Below are 22,811 nucleotides of genomic sequence, written 5' to 3' on the forward strand. Positions count from 1 at the left end.
ATTCTTAATTTATACAGAAGAGATAGATCTTATAGAAAAGCAGATTGGTCAACTAACATTTGGCTAACGGGTCAACTTAGAGAAAAACAATGCAATTTCATTTTATATGTGCTATTTTATGTGAACAAATATTTAATATTTGGTGTGTTTCATAGCAAAATCATAATACATTGATCCAGAAACAATACATTGAGAAAGGGGTTGAGATACTCTTGGTCCTTTCTGCCCCTGCTGATGATAGTGATTACAGCACCCACACTAATTCCTTTCAATTATTCTGACTAATAATGTTTATTTTATTGTATATAAGTTTTAAGACTAGATTGGGCATGGCGGCTCATGCTTGTAATCCCAGTACCTTGGGAGGCTGAGGTGGGTGGATCACCTGAGGTAAGGTATTCAAGACCAACCTGGTAAACATGGTGAAACCACGTCTCTACTAAAAATACAAATAATTAGCCAGGCGTGGTGGTGCATACCTGTAATCCCAGCTACTCGGGGGGGATGAAACAGGAGAATCGCTTGAACCCGGGAGGTGGAGGTTGCAGAGAGCTGAAATTGTGCCACTGCAATCCAGTCTGGGCAACAAAGTGAGACTCTGTCTCAAAATGACAAAACAAAACAAAACAAAATTGTAAACTAATGGGCAGGAACATTGTAATCAGAACACAATAATATATGCATTCAATTAGATGCTGACACTGTAGTGTAGTGTAAGTGAGGCAAATGGGCAAAATGTTGGGTATTTCTTGAGGTAATTGACTTTTCCCTTTCTAAAATCATTTTATTGAGGTATGGCTGACATATAAAAAGGTATACATGTTTAACATAGAGTTTTATGAATTTGGGGATAAACATGCATGCTTAAAATCATCATCATCCTGATGGCCATAAACATCCAACACCTCAAAGCTTCCTCCTCCCCTTTTTATTGTTATTTTAAATTTGTTTTTGTGGTAAGAACATTTCACAGGAGATATATCTTCTTAGCATATTGTTAGTCATAGGTACTATGATTTATAGTAGACAGATCTCTAGCATATATTTTTCTTGTATAACTACATTTTTCTACCTTTTTTTTTTTTTTTTTTAAGATGGGGTCTCACTCTGCTGCCCAGGCTGGAATGCCATGGCACAGTCTTGGCAGACTGCAGTCTCAACGTCTCTGGCTCAAGTGATCCTTCCTCCTCAGCCCCCTAACGACTGGGACTACAGGTGCATGCCAGTACGCCCTGCTTTTTTCTTTTTTTCTTTTTTTCTGTAGAGACAAGGTTTTGCCATGTTACTCAGGCTGGTCTCAAACTTCCAGGCTCAAGCAGTAGTGTGCCTCGGCCTCCCAAATTGCTGGGATTACAGGCATGAGTTTTTTACTCTTTAAACATCATCTTCCTATTTTTCCTTCCCTGCAGTCTCCAGCAACCACCATTCTAATCTCTGTTTCTGTAAGTTGGACTTTTTAGATTCTACATATAAATGTGATTGTGTAGTACTTGTGTTTCTGTGTCTGGCTTATTTCACTCAGTACCCTTCAGGGCCATCCGTATTGTCACAAATGCCAAGATTACCTTCTTTTTTAAGGCTGAGTAATATTCCATCCATCCATATTTAGGTTGATGTCAGAAATGTATGGTGTTAGCTGTGGAATTGTCATATATGGCCTTTTTTATCTTGTGACATATACATTCTATATGTAATATGTTTATATTTTTTTATGAATGGATAATGAATTCTGGCAAATGCTTTTCTCCATCTTTTGAAAGGACTACATGTTTTTTATACTTCATTCCATTAATATGGTGTATCACATTAATAGATGTGCATATGCTGAATCATCTTTGCATTCCAGGGATAAATGTCACTTTAGAAAGCTGTGTAATACTTTTAATATGCTTTTGAGTTCAGTTTGCTAGTATTTTGTTGAGGATTGTTGCATATATGTTCATCAGATATGTTGGCATGCAATTTTTTTTCTTGTAGTGTTTTTGGCTGCCTTTGGTATCTGGATAACGATGCCAAAGCAGGCAGATCACTTGAGGTCAGGAGTTGAAGACCAGTCTGGCCAACATGGTGAAACCGTCTCTAATAATAATAATTTAAAAAAATGAGTTTGGAGTATTGTCTTCTCTTTAAATTTTGGTAAGGATTGACAATAAATTTTCTTCAATTTTTTGGTAGAATTCTCCATGAAATGTATAGGACCCTAGGGTTTCTTCATTTGGGGAGATTTTAAATTATTGATTAAATATCCTTATTCATTATTAGCCTGTTCAGATATTCTATTTCTTTATGATTCTGTCTTAGCAGGTTTCATGTTTCTAAGATGTCATCTATTTCTTTCTAGGACAAATTGTTGATATGTAACTGTTTATAGTAGTCTCTTATGTCCCTTTTTACTTCTGTGATACCAGTCCAGTTATCTCCTGCTTTCATTATTTATTAACTTTTTATATATTTTTATAACTTTATTATATTATTTTTATAATTTATATCTGTTTAAAGTTTCTTTTTTCTTAGTGTAGCTACAAAGTTTTCATTCTGTTTTAACCAAATTCTTAATTTCATTAATTTTTTCTACTTATTTTCTAGTTTTATTTCTTTTATTTATTTCCACTCTATTTCCATTTTCTACAACTTTGGACTTCCTTTTTTTTTTTTTTACAGTTTCTTGGAGTATAAAATTAGATTAATTGATATCTTTATTTTTGTTAATGTAGGCATTTATTACTATAAATTTCCTTCTTAGAATTGCTTTAACATCATTTCATATGCTTTTGTATATTTTGTTTCCATTTTTACTTGTCTCAAAATTTTAAACAAATTATTCTTATTGAAATTTTGTTTAAGCCATTTGTCATTCAGGAGTGTATAGCTTAATTTCCTCACATTTGTGAATTTTCCAGTTTCTTCGTTTGTTGATTTATAGTTGCAATTCACCGTGGTTCCAAAAGATACCTGATATGAGTTCACTCTGAAATCAGCGGACATGTTGTGTGGCCTAAAATATGACCTATTATACTAGACAATGATCCACATGTACGTGAAAAGAATGTGTATTTTGTTGTTGTTGGATTGAATGTTCTGCATATGTCTGTAAGTTCCAGATGATCTATAGTGCTGTTCAACTCCACCATTTCTGCACTGATTTTCTATAGATGATCTATTTGAAAGGTCACCTTTTGTTGAAAGTGGTGTATTGCTCTCTATTTATTCTTTCAGTTCTGTAAATTTCATTTTATATATTTAGGTGCCCTAAAATGAACACATTCATACTTAAAATTATAATCATTTCATGTGTCATTATATAGTAATATTCTTAATCTCTGACAGCATTTTTGACTTAAAGTCTATTATGTCTAATGTAATACAGCCACCCAAGCTCTCTTTGGTGACCTTTTACAACATGTTTTTAAAACGCTTATTTCAGCATTTGTGTGTTATTCACTCTAAAGTGAGTCTCTTGTAGGCAGAATATAGATTTGTATTTTCTTAATCTTCTCATCGGCTTTATGTCTTTCGATTGAAAAAATTTACTTTTAAAGTAATTATTTGTAGGTAAAGACTTACTGTCACTATTTTGTTAACTGCTTTCTATAATCTTTCTTACTTTCTACTGTCTTCCTTTGTGATTTGATAATTTTGGTAGTGATAGGCTTTGATTCCTTTGTCCTTATATTTCATGTATCTACTACACATTATTTTTGTAATCAGATGAGGATTACCTAAAACACCTTATAGTTATTATAGTCTGTTTTAAGCTAACAGCGATTTAATTTTTTCCATACGAAAACTCTAGGCATTTGCTTTTCCCCTCTACATACACATTCCATGTAATTGATGTCACAATTTACATGTTTTCATATTATATATTTATTAAAAATATTATATTGTAGCTATAGTTATATTTAATACTTTTGAGTTTTAACTTGTATACTAGAATTAAAAATAATGCATGACCTCTAATTGAAATATTAGAGTATTCTAAATATGACTATATATTTTAAAATAATTTCCACTTATATTTTAAATTCTGGGGGTACATCTGCAAGTTTGTGACATGGGTATATTCTGTGACACTGAGGACTGGGGTATGAATGATCCCATTACCCAGGTAGTGAGCATAGGCCCTAATATGCAGCTTTTCAGCCCGTGCCTCCTCACACTCTCCCCTCCTAGCAGTTCCCAGTGTCTATTGTTTCCATCTTTATGTCCGTATGTACCCAATGCTTAGTTCCCACTTATAAGTGAGAACATGCAGTATTTGGTTTTCTGTTCCTGCATAAATTCACTTAGTATAATGTCCTCCAGCTTCATCGATGTCACACAAAAACATGGCCTGACCAAGCATTGTTCTCAGACATTTACAACCTTGGAGGGAAACTTTTAAGTTACCCACTCAGAAAGTGACCTAGACTACCAAAAGTGCTACTGAGAGTAAGGAACGTTAGAATGGGTGGTAGATACTCAGAAAGGAGAGGATTAGTGTTTGTTTCAGATTTAGGATTAGCTGCATCAATCAACGGGGACTGTGGCTTGCCCTAATAATTATTCTTTTATTTTTATTATTATTTTTTGAGTTGTGACGACTTACTACTTTAGAAAATTGTTGACAGTACAGTGTGAATTTTATGTGGTGTATTTGACTGGATCCAGGCAGTGCATGATGGACTGTAGTGGATTCTGAGTCTTACTCATCCATACTCCCTCTACCCTTCCCATTTCCATCTACGCTTGCCTGACTTCCAGCTACCAAATCTTACGTGTCTTCGCCTGAAAGTTTTTTCTTTTCTTCTTTTCTGACATTGTAATTCTGTTAAAAGTCCAAAGATACAGGGGAAATAGCAACTTTGGAAACAATTCTCTATGTGGCAATGGATAAATACCCTCACCATCTTATAGTTATGGTTGAGAAAACAAAATCATATAGTATACTCTGACTCTAATGATTAGCAAGCAGAATTTACCTCCAGATATTCACAATGGTTGCTTGTCTAATAATCTACCTTTTCTCTTGACTTTCTTATCTCACTTTCATGCTCTTCTACCACAATTTCCTGATCTCCTCACATATAAAATATTAGCATCCAAATCATTCTTTCAGCGGACTCTAACATGGGCGACCCTACCATAGAGTTAACTTGGATTCATGAAATTTTTTTTTTTTTTTAATTCTTATAGAGACTTGGTAAATCACAGAAAGAAAAAGCGAGATTCATAGGAAACACTGACATCCGAGGGAAGAAAAAAGGAGTAATATGTACAAAGACTCCAGGAAATAGAAAAACAAGGAAACAGTGAGAATGTTCTACCAACAAACTGAAAGAAGGCAGTGGTTCAGAAAGGCAGAACATTCAGGGAGCCAAAATTTTAGAAATGTAAAGTATTTTAATAACTAAAAATTGTCCATTGTTTTTAGTACATCGATTATTTCTGTGTAGGCAGCAATCAGATTCTGGTACATTTAAGAGGTCAGTGAGAGGGTGATAGCCAGAGGTCACAACGTGCTAGCAGTCCTGGCTTGCTCTCTGCGCCTCCTTGGCCTAGGCGTCCGCTCTGACCGTGCTCCAGGAGCCCTTCAGCCCGCCGCTGCGCGATGAGGACCCCTCTGGCGCTGGCGGAGGACGGAGCCAGCTCCCTCTGCTCCTGGGGAGGTGTGGAGGAAGAGGCGCCGGCAGAAGACGGGGCTGCACGGGGCGCTCGGGGGCTGGCGCCGTTTCCAGGTGGCGGAGGTTTCCAGGTGGCAGCGGTTTCCAGGTGAGGCGGCTCAGCAAGCCCTGCACTTGGGGCGGCCAGCCGGCGCCTGCTGAGCTTGATGAGGGAACTAGCTCCCTCTGGGCTGCCTACACTGGGCGCGGCTGGCTGGCACCTGCTGGGCTTGATCCACAGACAAGCTCCCTCTGGGCTGCTGGAGTGCCAGGGCTAGGTGTCACAAAGTCCCACTGGCTAGCCACAGTGAAAGGTGAAACCTGCTGGGCTTCTGGGAGGGGTGGGGACTTGGAGAACTTTTGTGTCCAGCTAAAGGATTGTAAACGCACCAATCAGCATTCTGCGTGTAGCTAAAGAGCGCTCTGTGTCTAGTTAATCTGGTGGGGACTTGGAGAACTTTAGTGTCAAGCTAAAGGCTTATAAATGCACCAATCAGCACTCTGTGTCTAACTAAAGCTTTGTAAACGCACCAATCAGCACTCTGTCAAAACGGACCAATCAGCTCTCTGTAAAATGGACCAATCAGCTCTCTGTAAAATGGACCAATCAGCTTGCTGAAAAGTGGACCAATCAGCTCTTCGTAAAATGGACCAATCAGCTCTCTGTAAAATGGACCAATGAGCAGGATGTGGGTGGGGCCAGGTAAGGGAATAAAAGCAGGCCACTGGCCCTAGTAGTCTCAACCCTGTTGGGTTTGGCTGTCAGAGCTGTTTAAGTTTTGCTTGATGCTTGATGGCTTATTTGTTATGCACACTGCGTTTGTGAACTGTAACAGTTCATAGTGGAGGTTTGTAGCTTCTATTTTGAAGTCAGCTGAAACTGCTGAACCCACTGGGAGGAATGAATAACTGCGGAGCGCTGCGTTTATCAGCTGTAACAACTCATCTTGCAGGTTTGCAGCTGTAACCCACCAGAAGTGAACAAAGAATTGCGGTATGGGTGCTTTTAAGAGCTGTCATGCTCACCGTGAGGGTCTTGCAGCTTAACTCTTAAGTCAGAGAGACCCGCGAACTCACCAGAAGGAAGAAAATCTGACCACGTCCGAACAGCAGAAGGAACAAACTCCGAACGTGCCATCTTTAAGAACTGTAACATTCACAGTGGGGGTCTGTGGGTTTGTTCCTAAAGTCATGCAAGACCAAGAACGCACCAATTCCGGACACAGTAGGCGAAGGTAATTTCTGAATCGAATGACAGAGTAAAGGCAATGAGTTAAATGGTTATTTGTAAAGAGTTGTAGAAGAGATACTTTAAAGACAGAAAGCTAGTAAAGACAAATAGTAATTGATAAAAATTAAGACACCTGAGAGTAACAGCGAGTGTAACCAAGTAAAGCTGAAAGGGTAAGGATTTGGAGCAGAAGTTGCCACACTTTAGACTTTAGAAAGGTCAGAGGCTGGGAAACAGCATTTCTATCAAGGTATTTTTTTTAGATGAAAACAATTTTGTGACACGAAATCGCAGAAACCTGAACTGGCTCTTTGAGATGTGATAAAATGTTAGCCCCTGCTTCAAGTAATTACAGAAAACAATTATATAAAGTTATTTTTTTTACCTGAATTTCAGGTATTCACAGCCAATATAGCCTAGATTTCTGAAGTAAATAAAAGCTACTTAATTAAGGCTTGAATGAATTAGTGCCTGCAGGGCTCCTTGGGCAATTGGCATTTGCTAAAATTACTCTAGACAAGTCGGATGGTATGGAGGAGTCAAGCAATTCATGTAGAATGTGTTGCTAAATAATTGGTGACCTACATATCCCAGGTTTATTAGGTAACAACTGCCTTTGTTTTAACTTTTATTTCTATAGCTTTACATTGACAAATTTGTCTTTAAGTTGTGAAGTATGACCTGTGTTCAAAAACGAAAATGTAAATATTGATTTCAGTGGAGTATCATGAAGACCTCGTGTTTAACCACCTCTCAGGAAGGAAAGCACGGTTTAGAAACACAAAATTAGTTTCACTTTCCAATCACTATCCATTCCCTACTACCCACAAGTAACTACTATCGTAACTCCTAAAATTGTAAGTCAGTACTGCTTAATTTTGCACTTTAAAGTAGAAACGTATAGTGTAGCTTTATATCTAATTTGCCCAATATGAAGTATGAAAATAATCCATATTGTATGTAGCTGTATTACATTATTTTTAAGTGAACTACAATATTGCACAGTGTGAATATAATGCTATTTATCCTTTCTATTTATGACAGCTATTTGAACTTTATCAGTTTTTGTCCTGAAAGTGTCTTCCGCCCGGTGTGGCTTGTAATTGTTCTTTTGTCATACTGAGATTTACATAATATCATGAATGAGTTTTTATTCGTGTGATGTACAAATTACAAATGGCACTAGAGTGAATATTCCCTTACATTCTCTTGGTGTACATAAACCTGTTAGGTAATAGGTTACATATAAAAGTTTAATAGGCAAAGTTATCAGTGTTTGGATTTTGGCTCTTCACCATTCTATGCATACGTTAATATTGACATTTTTAAAGCCATTTTGGTTGTAATACAATGTTACTTACGTTTGATTTGAATTTGAGGTTTTCTAATAGTCAATTCCTCAGGCTCCCCAGTAACTGGGACTACAGGTGCGTGCCACCACGCCCAGCTAATTTTTGTGTTTGTAGTAGAGACAGTTTCACCATGTTGGCCAGGATGGTCCTGATCTCCTGACCTCGTAATCTGCCTGCCTCAGCATCCCAAAGTGCTGGGATTACAGGTGTGAGCCACGACGCCCGGCCAACCTTTTCTTATATTGACCATTTGAACGTCAATGACTTTTTTTTATGTTGACCATTACTTACATAAGAAAAGGCCAACCTTTTCGTGACCATTTCTTAAATTTTCTGACGTTGATCATTTGTATGTCGTCTTTGATTTTTTTTTCCTCATTTTTTTGAGCACTAGTTTTGATTTTTGGCTTTGTTTTACGGAATTTGTTTTGAAAAGTAACCCGTTATCAAATACATAATACGAAAATATTTTCTCATTTCTTGGGCTGCCTTTGAATAGATAAGTGCACTCCCATGTTTACTGCAGCATTATTCACAGTAGCCAATGTATGGAAACCTCCTAAATGTCCATCAACAGACAAGTTGATAAGGAAAATGTCATCCTGTCTCTCTCCCACACCACAATGGATGTTACTAAGCTTTAAAGAAAATTCTGCCATTTGCAGTACTATGGATAGACGTTAAAAACATTTTAAGTGAAGTGTCAGTCACAGAAGGACAAACACGGCGTGATTCCCTTTATAGGAATTATAAAAATAGTTAAGCTTATAGAAGCAGAAAATAGAATGGTGGCTGCCAGGGAGGTGTATAAAGTTATTCAATGAGTATGAACTTAACCATTATACAAGGTGAATAAATATGAAAGATCTGCTCTACAACTTGGTGCCTATAGTTTAGAAAACAGTATTGTGCACTTGAATATTAAACAGATCTTATGTTAAATCTACTTGACACACACACACACACACACACACAAAGGGACCGAAGATGATTTGGGGGATGATGAATAGATTTATTACATTGGTTGTGGTGATATCATGAATATATATATCCGAACTCATAAAAACTCATAAAATTATATACATTGTGTACATTGTTTTGTATATCAATGATCCTCAAAACTGTTCTTTAAAAAGTAGGTAGAATAGAAATCTTGGTTTTATTTTGATCTCGGGGTATAATTTTTTGATAGGCAAGATTTTTATTTAAAAGTGCTTTCTAGAATTCATTGGTAAAACAATATAGGTGTAGCCGTTTTATCTGAAATATTTAAATTACATAATCTAATAGTTACAGATTTCATATTCTGTTCCATTGCTTGTCATATTTTGAGTTTTATTTTAAGGTATCAATTTATATTTTAAAACATTGAGTTTTAATTTATAATTTGCCAATACACTCTTTATAATGGTATTCTTTTTAATTCGCATGTATTTGTATATTTCCTTTTTTCTTCAGTCTCAGCTTGGGCAGTTGTACTGACTTTTTATAGAATTTGTTTTGTCAGTTATTTCTATTTAATCTTCAGTATTTTACCTTACTCTCCTTCATGTTTAAATGTTTAAACATATTTTAATATATATATAATTGATATAATTTGGATATTTGTCCCGTCCACATCTCGTGTTGAAATGATTACCAGTGTTGGAGGTGAGGCCTGGTAGAAGTTATATCATGGGGCAGATTCCCCATGAATGGTTTAGCACCATTCCCTTGGTTATAAGTGAGTTTTCGCTCACTTAGTTCACTCAAGATCTGGTTATTTAAAATATTCTGGAACCTCATTTTGTGTCTTGCTTCTACACTCACCAGGTGACATGCTGGCTCCCCTTCACTTTCCACCATATTTGCAAGCTTCCTGAGGTCCTCAGGACAGTAGATGCCAGCATTATGCTCTCTGTACAGCCTGCAGAACTGTGAGTCATTTAAACTTCTTTACAATTTACCCATACTCAGCTGTTTCTTTTTAGAGATGCACGAACAGACTAATACAATAATCATCTTAGCCTGTTACTTTTGCAATGTAGACATTTGAAGCTATAAACCTCTAAGCACAGATGTGGGTAGATTACTAAAATTTTTTATATGTCTTTGTTTCCATTAAATATGTTTTCTGATTTGTACTGTGATTTTCTTTACATTTACATGAGGTATTCGGAAGCTTATTTTTTATCTCCCAACTTATGGTGCAGTCACGTGACTGTAAAAATTTGATTTCTAACTTCACATTGGACAGGAACATAACCTGAATGATATAAATCATTTACTATTTCTTGAGACCAGTTTCATGGAATATGTGGTACTTTTTATAAATGGTCTTAGTGTTCCTAAAATATTTTCTGAAGTTATTAAGGTATTTCAAGTTTGTGTGTATAAAACATATATACATATTATACATTTATATTTAAGTGTAATATATACATATATGAATATACACATTTTGTGTTTATCAGATGGCTTACAAGTCATTAAGATTTTCAAAGGCATTATTAAAGTCTTGTATTTTGTTACTTAGAGGCTAGGTTAAAATACCCCACTTTCATTGTGAATTTTTTTTTTTGTAAATTTTTGTAGAAAATACGTATTTTTTTACTTGAAGGGCAGTTTTAACCTAGCACAGAATCTAGTATGTCAATCATTTTCTTTCAATACTTGAAGATACCCCTTTGTGTGTGGTTTTTTTTTTTTTTTTTGGTAGAGTCTTGCTCTGTTGCCCAGGCTGGAATACAGTGGTGCCATCTCACCTCACTGCAAGCTCTGCCTCCCAGGTTCATGTCATTCTCCTGCCTCAACCTCTCAAGTAGCTGGGACTACAGGTGCCTGCCACCACGCCTGGCTAGTCTTTTTGTATTTTTTGTAGAGGTGGGATTTCACCACGTTAGCCAGGATGGTCTCTCTCTCCTGACCCGTGATCAGTCCGCCTCAGCCTCCCAAAGTGCTGGGATTACAGGCGTGAGCCACCGTGCCCGGCCAATATCACTTTAATTCTTACAGACATCCACAGTTTCTGTTGAGAAGAGAGTGGTCCTATCATTACTACTTTAAAAATATTCTTTCAATTCTGTGTTGCTTTTTTTCCTTGTTTCATTGGGCTTCTAGTATTTTTTGTATTCTAATTTTGCATTAGCATTAAAAAATTGTGCCTTTTTTTTTAAATTCAGAGTTTTGGGGATTTTTTTTGAATCTGTCTTGATATATTTTATTTGAATATTCTCAGCATTTATTTCTTCAATTACTGGTTCTTTTTTTTTGTGTTCTCTTAGTGTGACTTTAAATATAAATATGATTATATGCATTAAAATGTATCTATTTTAACTCTTACCACCAGTGGTAATTAACTTATGTCAAGTGGGCTAGGCTATGCTGTTTGTTCAAATACTATAGATGGATATTTTAAAATATGATTCACCTTTACAGTCCGTAAATGTTAAAGTTGGCTATCCTCAATAATGTAGGTAGGCCTCATCCAATCAGTTTAAAGCCTCAAGAGCAAAGATAGGTTTCCTGAAAAAGAAAAAAAAAAATTCTGCCTCAAGATTGCAACATAGAGACCCAGCCTGATTCTCCTGTCTGCTGCCCTGTCTGTAAGTCTCAAACTCAAGACTGTAATATAATTTCTTATCTGAATGTACAGACTGGCAGCCTACCCTACAGAATCCAAGCCAAAAAAGTCTCATAATCTTATAGGCCAATTTCTTAATTTTTTTTCTATGTGTGTGTGAATATATGAATATGAATTGAATATGAATGTATTATAAATATGTAACATACACACATGTACCCACTCATTCTGTTCTCCAGAGAAACATGAGTATAATAGGATTCTAATGGTTCTGGTTCTCTGGAGAACCTTTAAATACAGTACCTGCTTTTTATTCCACCCTATAGTTTCTGTAGGCTTCAGTCTGGATAGTTTTTCTGATTTATGTTAGTTTACTAATTCTCTCAACTGTTAATTTATTGGTTGAATTATTTCAGTTTCAGAATTTGCATTTAATTTTTAAGCATTGTTCTTCCAAAGCTAACGTCATTTGTATGTATATCTTTAAACATATTAAACATAGTTAAATATCTGTGTATTCTAACTTCATTATCTGGAATCCAACAAGCTGTTTCTGTAATCTGTTGTTTTTCTCATTTTCTCATCATGTTATGATGTCCCCTCTTATACCTGATAAGTTACATGAAAAAACACAAACTGAAGACCTAGAAAGGTGTTACCTTCCTCGAGTAATTCATTATTTTTTCAAGCAAGTAGGTAAATGATTTATCAATTATGATTACCTTCATCCAATTCTAGGTACTGAAATGACTGTAAATGGCCCTGCTAGTTTCAGTTTACCCTTATTCCTATTCAGATATTGAGAGTTTATCAGGACTCTGAATTTTGCTGAGCGCTGAATTCAAATTTTCAGTATTTTCTTCATGACCCTGTTTAAAGATCATTTCCTTTGCTCAGCTTCCCAGCAGCTTTTCCTGGAATTGCCAGATATCCCTGGGGGAAAGCTGTCTGTAATAATGAGCTCATCTCTAATTTTTTTTAAATCTTTGACCTTATTCCTATAATTTGTCACTGTATTTTAATCTTTTCAATGCCTTTCAATAGATTTCAAAATATATTATACTTTGTAATACTCATTTTGAAGCACGGATCAAATTGAAGTATTTTCATTTCCAGAAGGGGATATCTTTTGAATGTAATAGTACGACAGGTAACTTAAAACAATCTGAAACTCTCTACTACATTTAATTTATATTTAGTCATCAGTAAAAGTGAGCATATCTAGAAATACACTTGGGCATTTCATACTAGAAAATATTCTATAATTCATCTAGCCTATCCCTCTAGAATAATCATATTTCGAGTTAGACTGTAGTTAAGACTTCAAACATGCAGGCACATTATTTAACTTCTTTGAACCTAAGAGTTTTCTCATTTAAAACAAGACGAACATGATTTATCTCATAATGTTGACTTAAAACCGTATTAAATAGTGGAGTAGAATGGAAGGCCCTTGGACAGTAAACATAGTCGACAGATCTGGTTCTTTGCACCTTTATCTTTCAGATGTAGAAACAAGGCTAATCACTTAAGTTGATTAAAGGTACATCACCAAAAATTTCTAACAAGCCGGTGCTGAAAAGCAGGACATCCTAATTTACTCCCTAGCATTCCTCTAATAATTTAGTGACGGGCATTGTCAACAACAGCAAACTAACAGCTCGTCTGGGTTGTGAAATAGGAGATGGACTCCCCAAGAATATCCTGTCAGCACTGGGTCCTGTCATCTTAACATCAATTTGAAAAAGAGCAACTTCTGCAGAGAGAAAGATTTAATTTAGATCTAGTCTAGTGTCCATCATTCAAGTAGACAATTCTTTACATCCCCTTGTAGCTCCTGCTACACATTAAAAAAAAAACTTTTAGTGCTGTGCTTACAAAATACTTCTAATAAGCATTGTACATCCATCTATGCCCAGGTATTAAACATACGCAGCAAATTTTCTATCCATGTTTTTACAATTCTTTCATTAAAGTATAAAATTTTGATTATGGATATTAATCATGATTTTCTGTTTATTCATGGATTCTTCAGGCCTACTCTTAAGAGTTTTAAGTGCTTCATATAAATCCTTGGTTATGTAAACATTATTTGGCATATGTTTAAACAGACCACTTGCATTTATTTCATCATTCTATGGGATAAAATAAAACTATATTTTCTCCTTGGTTTCTTCAAATGATAATGTAAAAGATGGAAACAATAAATAGAAGAGTAAGTTGCTATTCAGATGCTCCAGACATGCTGCTTCTGAAGGTCACATTAATATTGCAAATTTAAGATAACTTGTATGCTTAATGAGTACAATTAGCCGGTCAATTTGCTATACTCTTCCATCTGACCTTCTATGGATGAAGTTATAACCTAACACTTTTATTAGCTTTTGCTTTTTTTTTTAATAATGCACATTTTAGAGTGACAATAAGTCACACACCATGGCCTAATGATGCTATTAAAATTCAACCCACTGCTCATAAAACAGTTTAAGTCTCTTTGCCCTTTGTAAGCCACATTTCTGTAGCTATATCAGTTGGAAGTGGAGAAGTATAAAGGTGTCTCCAGGCTCTTCTCAGCAGGTTAGCGTGATTCTTGAATATTCACTGGCACGAATTTCTTCTGTGCCACTGGCTCACCTGGAGCTATGTGAATATACTGAGGTGGATGACTTTAGTCATCATTGACTACTGTTTTCTGAATCTTTAGTTGTTGGTTGAGGTCTGATACCTGCTTTTGAGCTTCATCCTGTGTAGCTTCTTTGCCTCTATGGAAAATATATTTGGATTGGATATTTGTTGAAAACAAAAACATATTAAAGTTATAATGTCAGGTTCCTTAAAATACCCAAATACTTAGGGATGACACTCAAGTCTTCATGAAAAGAACTAAGAGAGATGTTTGATGTTTGGCACTAATAACATTTCAAATGGCTTCATATGTCAGCCTGAGAAATACACTGAAAATCCTCTTTAATTTACATGTCACTGAAAATTTGTGTCGCCTCTAAGGAGTGTGTATTTTATTATAAATGTTCTTTTAGCTTCAAACATGATGCCTCCGGCCTGAAGACATTACAAGGTCAGAAATGAAAGGGATTCCTCTAAAGTCCCACATCTTTCCAAAGTCCTATTTCAAACATACCACACATTTAAAAAGAAATCAGATTAAACTCATGAAATCTTGTCTCTGAAATCCTACTACAAACACAGCACGTATTTTAAAAGAAATCTGATTAAATTCATAAAAGTTTTATCTCTACTTTCAAAGTAGTTTGTTGATTACTTTCTCTTTTGAAAATGCCTCTACAGTTGCATATAAAACTCGGCATATGTTTATAACTTTTTGTGTATGAGAATCTTCTCAGTGAATAAACATGTTAGCTTCTATCAATTATTTTTCCTCGAATTCCTTGTGATATTACTTCCTAGATTATCAATGAAAAGGGCACTACAAGCTGATATTAGAAACAAATATAAATGTAATTAGATGTATATCTGATATGAAGTGAATTCAGCGTCAGAAAAGTTTTCTACTTTATGTGGCATTTATTCATTTACATTAATATAATAAGGTGGGTAGAGGAGGTACTTCTAGGCTACTTCTACTCTCAATAGGTATAGAAATTGAACCTTTGATATATTCAGATGTATTTATAATGTATATTTTAAATACACAATATACATATGAGGTTATCCACCTGCACATTGCAGAAAAATAAAAACTGTGACTTAGGAAAATTTAGATCTCTCATACAGTTGAGGTATTGTCATTCCAGGTTTGATATTGTAACTGTTTTCGGTTGCCAGACTTTTTCTTGCTACTTTTCTTAAAATCCAGCTCTCGTCTTTATGGTTCAGTGTATCAGTTGGAGTTCAAATGAAAGAAGAAAATTGTGAGTGGTGTGTGTGTGTATTAAAATATATTTGTATATATTCAAATGTATTTGTATATTACTTGTAACATATATGAGGTTATCCACCTGCACATTACAAAACAAGGGCTTTAAGAATTTATCTCATACAGTTTACGTATTATAAAGTACTTAAAAATATTTATGATAAATAACTTCATGACATATAGTTATATATAAGTTCATTATACATATTTATAATATGCTTACATCATTGCCCAAAATGTAGTAACATGCCCACATTCAGTGGCAAATGTGGCTAGAAAAGGTGGTATTTTCACTCATTGAATACAATTAGTGCAAATAAAAGGGGGAGATCAAATTGCCCAGTAGGCAAGTAAAATTATTTTCCTCACAAATGAATTACAACACATCTCTAAATTTAGAATCTCTTGCTGTTTCCGTTAATCTTCTCTACATATTGTACTATTATGTTTCTGTGAATGTGAACTCTTGTATTTACTTTCACATGTAATAGTTGAGGTAAAGGAAATATAGTAAAATCTAACAGCATGTGTCTAAAATAGTATATACATTATATGTTTTGCATTTAATATGTGAATCTAATTACATATGGTATAAGATGTGAAAATAGGTAAATAACTTTAAGGGACTATTTTCTTAATAGATTCAAAACAATTTATTGTAATGAAACATTGTCACATTTCAATTTATTTACAAGCATTCCTTAATGATGTTCTCGCCTTATGTCTGGATTGCTCACAAAACATATTAAGGTCTATTCTGGGCTTGATGTTAAGATCTGCTATACATTAATAACCAAAATCACAAAACATAACCGCCTAATTTATGGTGATAATTATTTTCAAATGCTGCATATGTTTCTTTTATACTTCAATCTGAAGTAAAAGAAAAAAAAATTTAAGAACATTTAAATGTGTATGTGTCAGAATTTTTAAGTGGGTGTCTTTATACTCCAATATCTTTCAAGAGCAGCTGATATTCCTATGTATGCAGAAAAATTTATTCTTCAGTTTGATATTCCCCCAGGAACTTTTTAAAATATACTGTCCTCTAATCCACTTAAAAAATATACTGCTATTTTCCTTACTTTATCTAAGATATAGTCTTAGTTTTACCACAGAGGGGGAAAAAACCATCTATTTTAGTAAAATTTAACTTTTCTCATAAAAAAAATTTAGGGCACAAAATTTTCTTATAAAAAAATTTAGGGTACAAAATTTTCTTACAAAAAATTTAGGGCACAAAATTTTATTAAGGCTATAAAAAACACACCCAGCCTGACGTGTATATATATTTTCTTTTAAAGAAGACTTGTCCTCATCTAGGAGAGAAAACTGATTATTTTAAATTGCTATTTAAGAAATTTTAAAATATGATTATTACACAAATTTAACAATTAGGTTAATGTATTATATGCAGTGTTTAAGAGAAGATTGCAGAAAATTTTGCAAGATCCTAAAGTCAATCTTAATTACCCTGCATGATTTGAAAGGTTAATCTTGTTTTATATCCCTCCAGTACAATGAGAAGTAGAATAGGTAGTTTGGAAATGTTAAGGAACTTAAAAGCAACTCCAAAAAGTCTGCCTTCGTCTATTATAAGCAGATTTCTACTCTGGCTATCATAAACTCACTTATACTCACTTTTTTTTTCCCCTGCAAGCGACAACTACAACCATAAGCAAGGATCAACTGTTTAAAAATCGGTTTGATGTCTTTAGGAATTGCAAATTAAAACATTGAGATATTTCCACACGCTTACCAGAATGACTAAAATCCAAAACTGACAACACCAAGTGCCGACAATGATATGGAGAAACAAACTCTTATAAGTTACTGGGAAGAAGTGCAAAACAGTACAGACATGTTAGAAGACAGTTTGGTTCTTTCTGACTATAGTCATTATACTCTTACTACGTATTTCAGTAATCATAGTTCTTGGTATTTAACTGAACGAACTGAAAACTTACATCTACACAAAAACCCTGTACACAAATATCTACATCAGATTTATGCATAATTGCCAAAACTTGGAAGCAACCAAGATTCTTTCCAGTACATGAATAAATCGGCATTCTGTGACACATCAATCCAATGAAATATTCAGTAATAAAAACAAATGATCTCTTATGGGAGAATCTAAAAGGTTGATCTTATAGACAGACACTAGAATAGTAGACACTGGAGGTGGGAGAGAGGAGGAAGGGACAATGGGGAGAGGTTGGTCAAAAAGTACAAAGTTACAGTTAAATGGGAGGAATTTGTTCTATTGCATAGTAAGATGATTATGGATAACAATGCATTATATATTTAAAAATAGAAGAGGGGATTTTGAACGCTCATACCACAAACAAGTGATATGTATGAGGTGATAAATTCGCTAATTACCCTGAATTGACTATCACATAATGTATACATGTATTGAAACTTCACATTGTAACTCAAAAATATGTACACTTATGTGAAATTTAAACTACAATTTAAGGAAAGGAAGAAATGAGCTATCAAACTTCGAAAAAATATGAAGCAACTTTAAATGGATCTTACTAAATGAAAGAAGCTAACCTGAAAATAGTACAGAGTGTATGATTCTAACTATATGACTTTCTAGATAAGGTAAAATTAGAGAAAAAAAAATTGCCACGTGTTTGGAGGGACAAATGGTGGGATGAGTAGGTGGGGCACAGGGCATATTCAGGGTAGTGAAATTATTTTATAAGATACCGTAATGGGCCAGGTGCAGTGGTTCATGCCTGTAATCCTAGCACTTTGGGAGGCTGAGGCTGGCAGATCACCTGAGGTCAGGAGTTCAAGATCAACCTGGCCAACATGGTGAAATCTTTTCTCTACTAAAAGTACAAAATCTAGCCAGGCATGATGGCGCATGCCTGTAATCCCAGCTACACAGGAGGCTGAGGCAGGAAAGACACTGGAATCTGGGAGGCGGGGGCTGCAGTGAGCAGAGATCACGCCACTGCGCTCCAACCTGGGTGACAAAGTGAGACTCTGTCTCAAGTAAATATCATGTAATGATAGAGAAATGCCACATGATGCATTTGTCAATAACCATAGAATGTTATTGAACAAACAGTGAAATCTGATGCCAAACATGAACTTTAATATAATTAGTTTGCCCATTGTAATAAATGTACCACACTCATGAAATATGTTAATAGCAGGAGAACAGGAAAAATTGGGAAACAGAAGTTAAGTTCTTTCAGCTCAAATTTTCTGCAAACTCAACACTTGTAAAAAGTTATTGGTTAAAAAAATCTCAGTTTTACACTCTGATAGAATTAATTAGTAGGTAGAATTGCTGCTATGAAGAGAAAAGGAGAACTTAAACATAAAATGTGGTTTGTAAACCAGTGTCTGGCAAATTCTGGAATTAAATGTGGATCAGTCGTAATCTTCTAAAATTTTTTAGTTTGTTTTTCTAAGCATTGTATATATTTTTTTGCTACGTTTCCTTAGCTTGGTAATTCACTCAGTTAATCTGTTTCCTCAGTGGATCTTACATTTTATGTTGGTGGTCCCTAAGATCAAAACAAAAGCCATATCCTTGAAAATTTTACGTTTTAGAGGAGGTCAAAAGATTTAGCTTAAATCTCTCTAAGGAGGTTTATACATCAAGTCTAAGAGGTTTTAAAATCATCCAAAGTTTGTTTTCATTCGGATGAGCACACCAGCGCAGAGGTTTTCTTCAATCAGTTATTTTTCAAACATTTCTTCACCAAATGTACATTATAGTCTCGGTAAGCAGATAAGAAGACAAGAAACTTACCTGAAGCCTACGTGTTGAGGGAGACAGTTAACATGGAGACAAATGAATAGTAATTTTGGACAACGTTAAGTGCAATGAAGAAAATAAATATGAGAATGAATGGTAATTATTTTTGATCAGATATTCATGGAGGACCATATTTGCTTTTGATTAGTTATCTTAATTCTCTCTTGGTTGAGATACGTGTTTGTAACCATTATGTTGCCTTCCAGAAATTGTAAGAAGTTGATACAAATTTTGTACCACTAAAATTTCTTAAACTAGCAAATATATTTGGGTAACTGTGGACCAAGTTAAATACATTGCTCACATGTGGACATAATACCTTAACAGAGTTTACAACGAAAATCTCATTAATGAAAGAAATGTTGCTGAAACCTAAATCACTTAATATTCAGAGATTATGATTGCTTTTAATCATTTATGTTGAGATACCCGTTTTCATGATGCCAACGTGGATTTCTCTTCTCACTCGTAATTCCCCATTTCCTAACCCTAGTCTGCACAAGAAAAATTTGATTCTCTTGCCAGCGCTTCTCTGGTTCGCTTTCAGCTCAATTTAAGCCATGTTAAAAATGTTCCAGTTAATCTTCACCTCAGGAAGAGGGGAGAACTGCCCTAAGAGATGTTTGTGTTGTTCAGAATTAGATCAGTTGAAATTGACAGTTCTCATTGCTTTCCTGTATCAGAGGTCCCCCGTGGTATCCCAATAATTTTAATGTTAATCCTTTCTTTCAAGGAGCCAGAGTTCAAAGTATGCACATGTGCATGTGCGGCATGTGCGAGCACACACATATATAGAGAGAGCTTATGGAAGTAGAGATAATATCTGTTCTCAGTGGAAGCATTATTCAATAGGAAAATTCAATGTATTTATAATAGTATACTTGCAAGTAGAAAAACTCCGTGATTAAACAAGTGTTTAAATTATTTTATTTACAGCTGATGAAATTTGTTAATGTTTTCTCAAATAATGGATCAATTTAATAGGGAAAATAACTTGCCATATTGGTCTATTAATGTAATATACTCCATTAACACTTACACTGATGCACTTTGAAGCTGTTTGGATCATTGGTGAGATAAACAGACTAACCTGGGTCCTGGTCTCAGTTTCCCATCAATTAGTTGGGATTCTTGAGTAAATTTGGTTATATCTCTAGAGGTCAATTAAAATGGTTTTACATTCCCTATGTCATAGTTTGGTATGTGTGATGCACATGAGCTACCACGTATTAAACATAAATACTGATAAAATATTTTCTGTATTATTGTACTGATATTTTCAAATATTTTACTGATACATCTATAAATATAAAATATTGTAATAATTGTATGATGTAATAGAGTCTAAAATAGTTTTCATTTTAACAATGGGCAAATGTGACCTCCTTATACAGATTTGTTTTAATTGGCTATGGGATCATTTATATTTTTGATGATACACAAATTTCAAAAGGTTAGCCATTATTAAATTCTAGTTTCAATTTTGTTTATTCAAGGGATGCCAAGTCATGAGAAAAAGAAAATATATATGAAGACTATGTTTCTTATGTAAGTTTCTCTTAATATTTAGTTTATAAGGGTTTTGTCTTTGCACATCAGTAAGCAACTTTTAACTTTTTTCAATGCTTAGTTGGGACTTTTTGATTCATGAGGTTTTATGTGAATAAACCCATGAATATTTAACTCATGTTAATAAAAGTTCAGTATTTGCATATCGAAAGACAATCCAGGTAAACATCCTCACATATACAGCAAGAGCTCTTTTCAGTTATATGTCACATGCTAGAGTTGCTAATACATATAAAACGTAAAGCAAGAAAATGATTATCTTACTCTTCTGTTAGCATGTAACATATTGCCAGTACTTAGTCTCCCCGTGTGCTCCTGTACTCTTCTCAACCACCTCATTCTCTCTGTTTCAGTCTGTCTGTATCCCCATGCCCAGTGGCCCCTAGACACACACTTTGTATTTTTCTGTTTTTACACTCCATCGATAGAAAATCTTAGAGGATATATTCTTTCATGCTCAACATGACACTTTCTTCTTGGGGCAAGTAAATGAACTGTATTTGGTGTGTTTCCCTTGATAATATTGCATGGATATGTTACTAATTTTGATAAATTAGTCATTCCAGTTATGATTTCATACTGTTTCATCAATTAGTTTGGTATTGATGGCTATTTTGATTTTTTGCAGTTTTATTGTAAAATATCTACTGTTGAACATGGGTTAGTTCCCTGTAACTGTCACCTGTTCTACAGGAGTCTCTGGCGTGCGCACACACACACACACACACACAGGCAATTTCATCTTGCAAGTTCTTTGGAAACCCTTTTACCTGTAGTAAGAAATTCCCGTTTCTCAATTTGTCAACTACCTAATTTGCCTTTTCCAAGGATTAACCAAAATGGTTAGTTTAGATGATGTTTATTATGGTTTTGTATGTCATTCTTTCTGTCATGTATCACACACCCTCTTAAGTGGGAAGAGTTAATGGGATGACCAAACACTGGACAGATGAGATTGAGAGTAGTCATATAAATCCACAACCCAGGTAAGAAGGCATCACTTGCCACTCAGGGCCATATGTGTGTTGCACTTGAAGAGTGAAAAACCAGAAGCTATGGGAAGCTGACTTTGTGATATCAAGATGATGAAGTGCCCCTTGGACCCAGTGAGGGATGTGATTGGCATGTTTGCCTATTTCTAGTGGGTGGTGAGAAACTGAAACTCACTATTCAGTGATAAGCAGTACTTGACTTGGTCTAACTGATACTGAAGGTTGATTGGCTAGGAGAACAGGAGAGCAGAGTGAGGAGGGGAAACTGTGATTAGGTCTTAGTCCTTCTGATTTTTCCAGCTGTCAAGAAAGGTCTAAAAACTAGCAATTTATGCTTATCACATTCATTTATAATTTTCATATGGTTTTAGGTCACTGATTATCTGTGCATTGCTGGTTTTTGACTCCTCCTACTTATCCTTACTGTTATTTTATATTTTGTTTTTTGATTGACAGATACATTTTATATATTCAGGATACTCTTCCCTTATCATTGCAAATTTGCTTTCCTAGTGTTTCATCAGTCTTTTCTCTTTCAATTTACATATTTTGATATACAAACATCTTAGTTTAAATATAGTCAAAGGTATATTTTTAACATTATTCGTAAATTCAGTGCCATGTTTACTATATCCTTAAACTCCCTAATATTGATCTGTATTGCATCTTAAAATACATAATTTTGACTTTTTTTTTTTTAATCTACATGGAGTGAATTTCCGTGAATGCTGTAGAGTAAGAATTCACTTTGGATGTTTTTTTTTTTTTTTTTTTTTTTTTT

General features: G+C 34.8%; 1 long non-coding RNA gene across 1 annotated transcript in view; it reads right to left on the bottom strand.

Annotated features, from left to right (window-relative positions):
- Positions 1–6,408: 6,408 nt before the first annotated feature.
- Positions 6,409–22,811, bottom strand: part of LOC108536010 (uncharacterized) — a 20,901-nt gene continuing 4,498 nt past the window's right edge. The window contains exons 2-3 of the long non-coding RNA XR_001887395.1: positions 11,635–11,729; positions 6,409–6,884 (exon numbers count right to left, since the gene is read on the bottom strand). This is a non-coding gene — a long non-coding RNA (uncharacterized LOC108536010). The remainder of the gene's footprint in view (positions 6,885–11,634; positions 11,730–22,811) is intronic.

Source organism: Rhinopithecus bieti, unplaced genomic scaffold (assembly GCF_001698545.2).
Source record: "Rhinopithecus bieti isolate Rb0 unplaced genomic scaffold, ASM169854v2 scaffold_1244, whole genome shotgun sequence".
In the NCBI taxonomy this organism is placed as follows: Eukaryota; Metazoa; Chordata; class Mammalia; order Primates; family Cercopithecidae; genus Rhinopithecus; species Rhinopithecus bieti.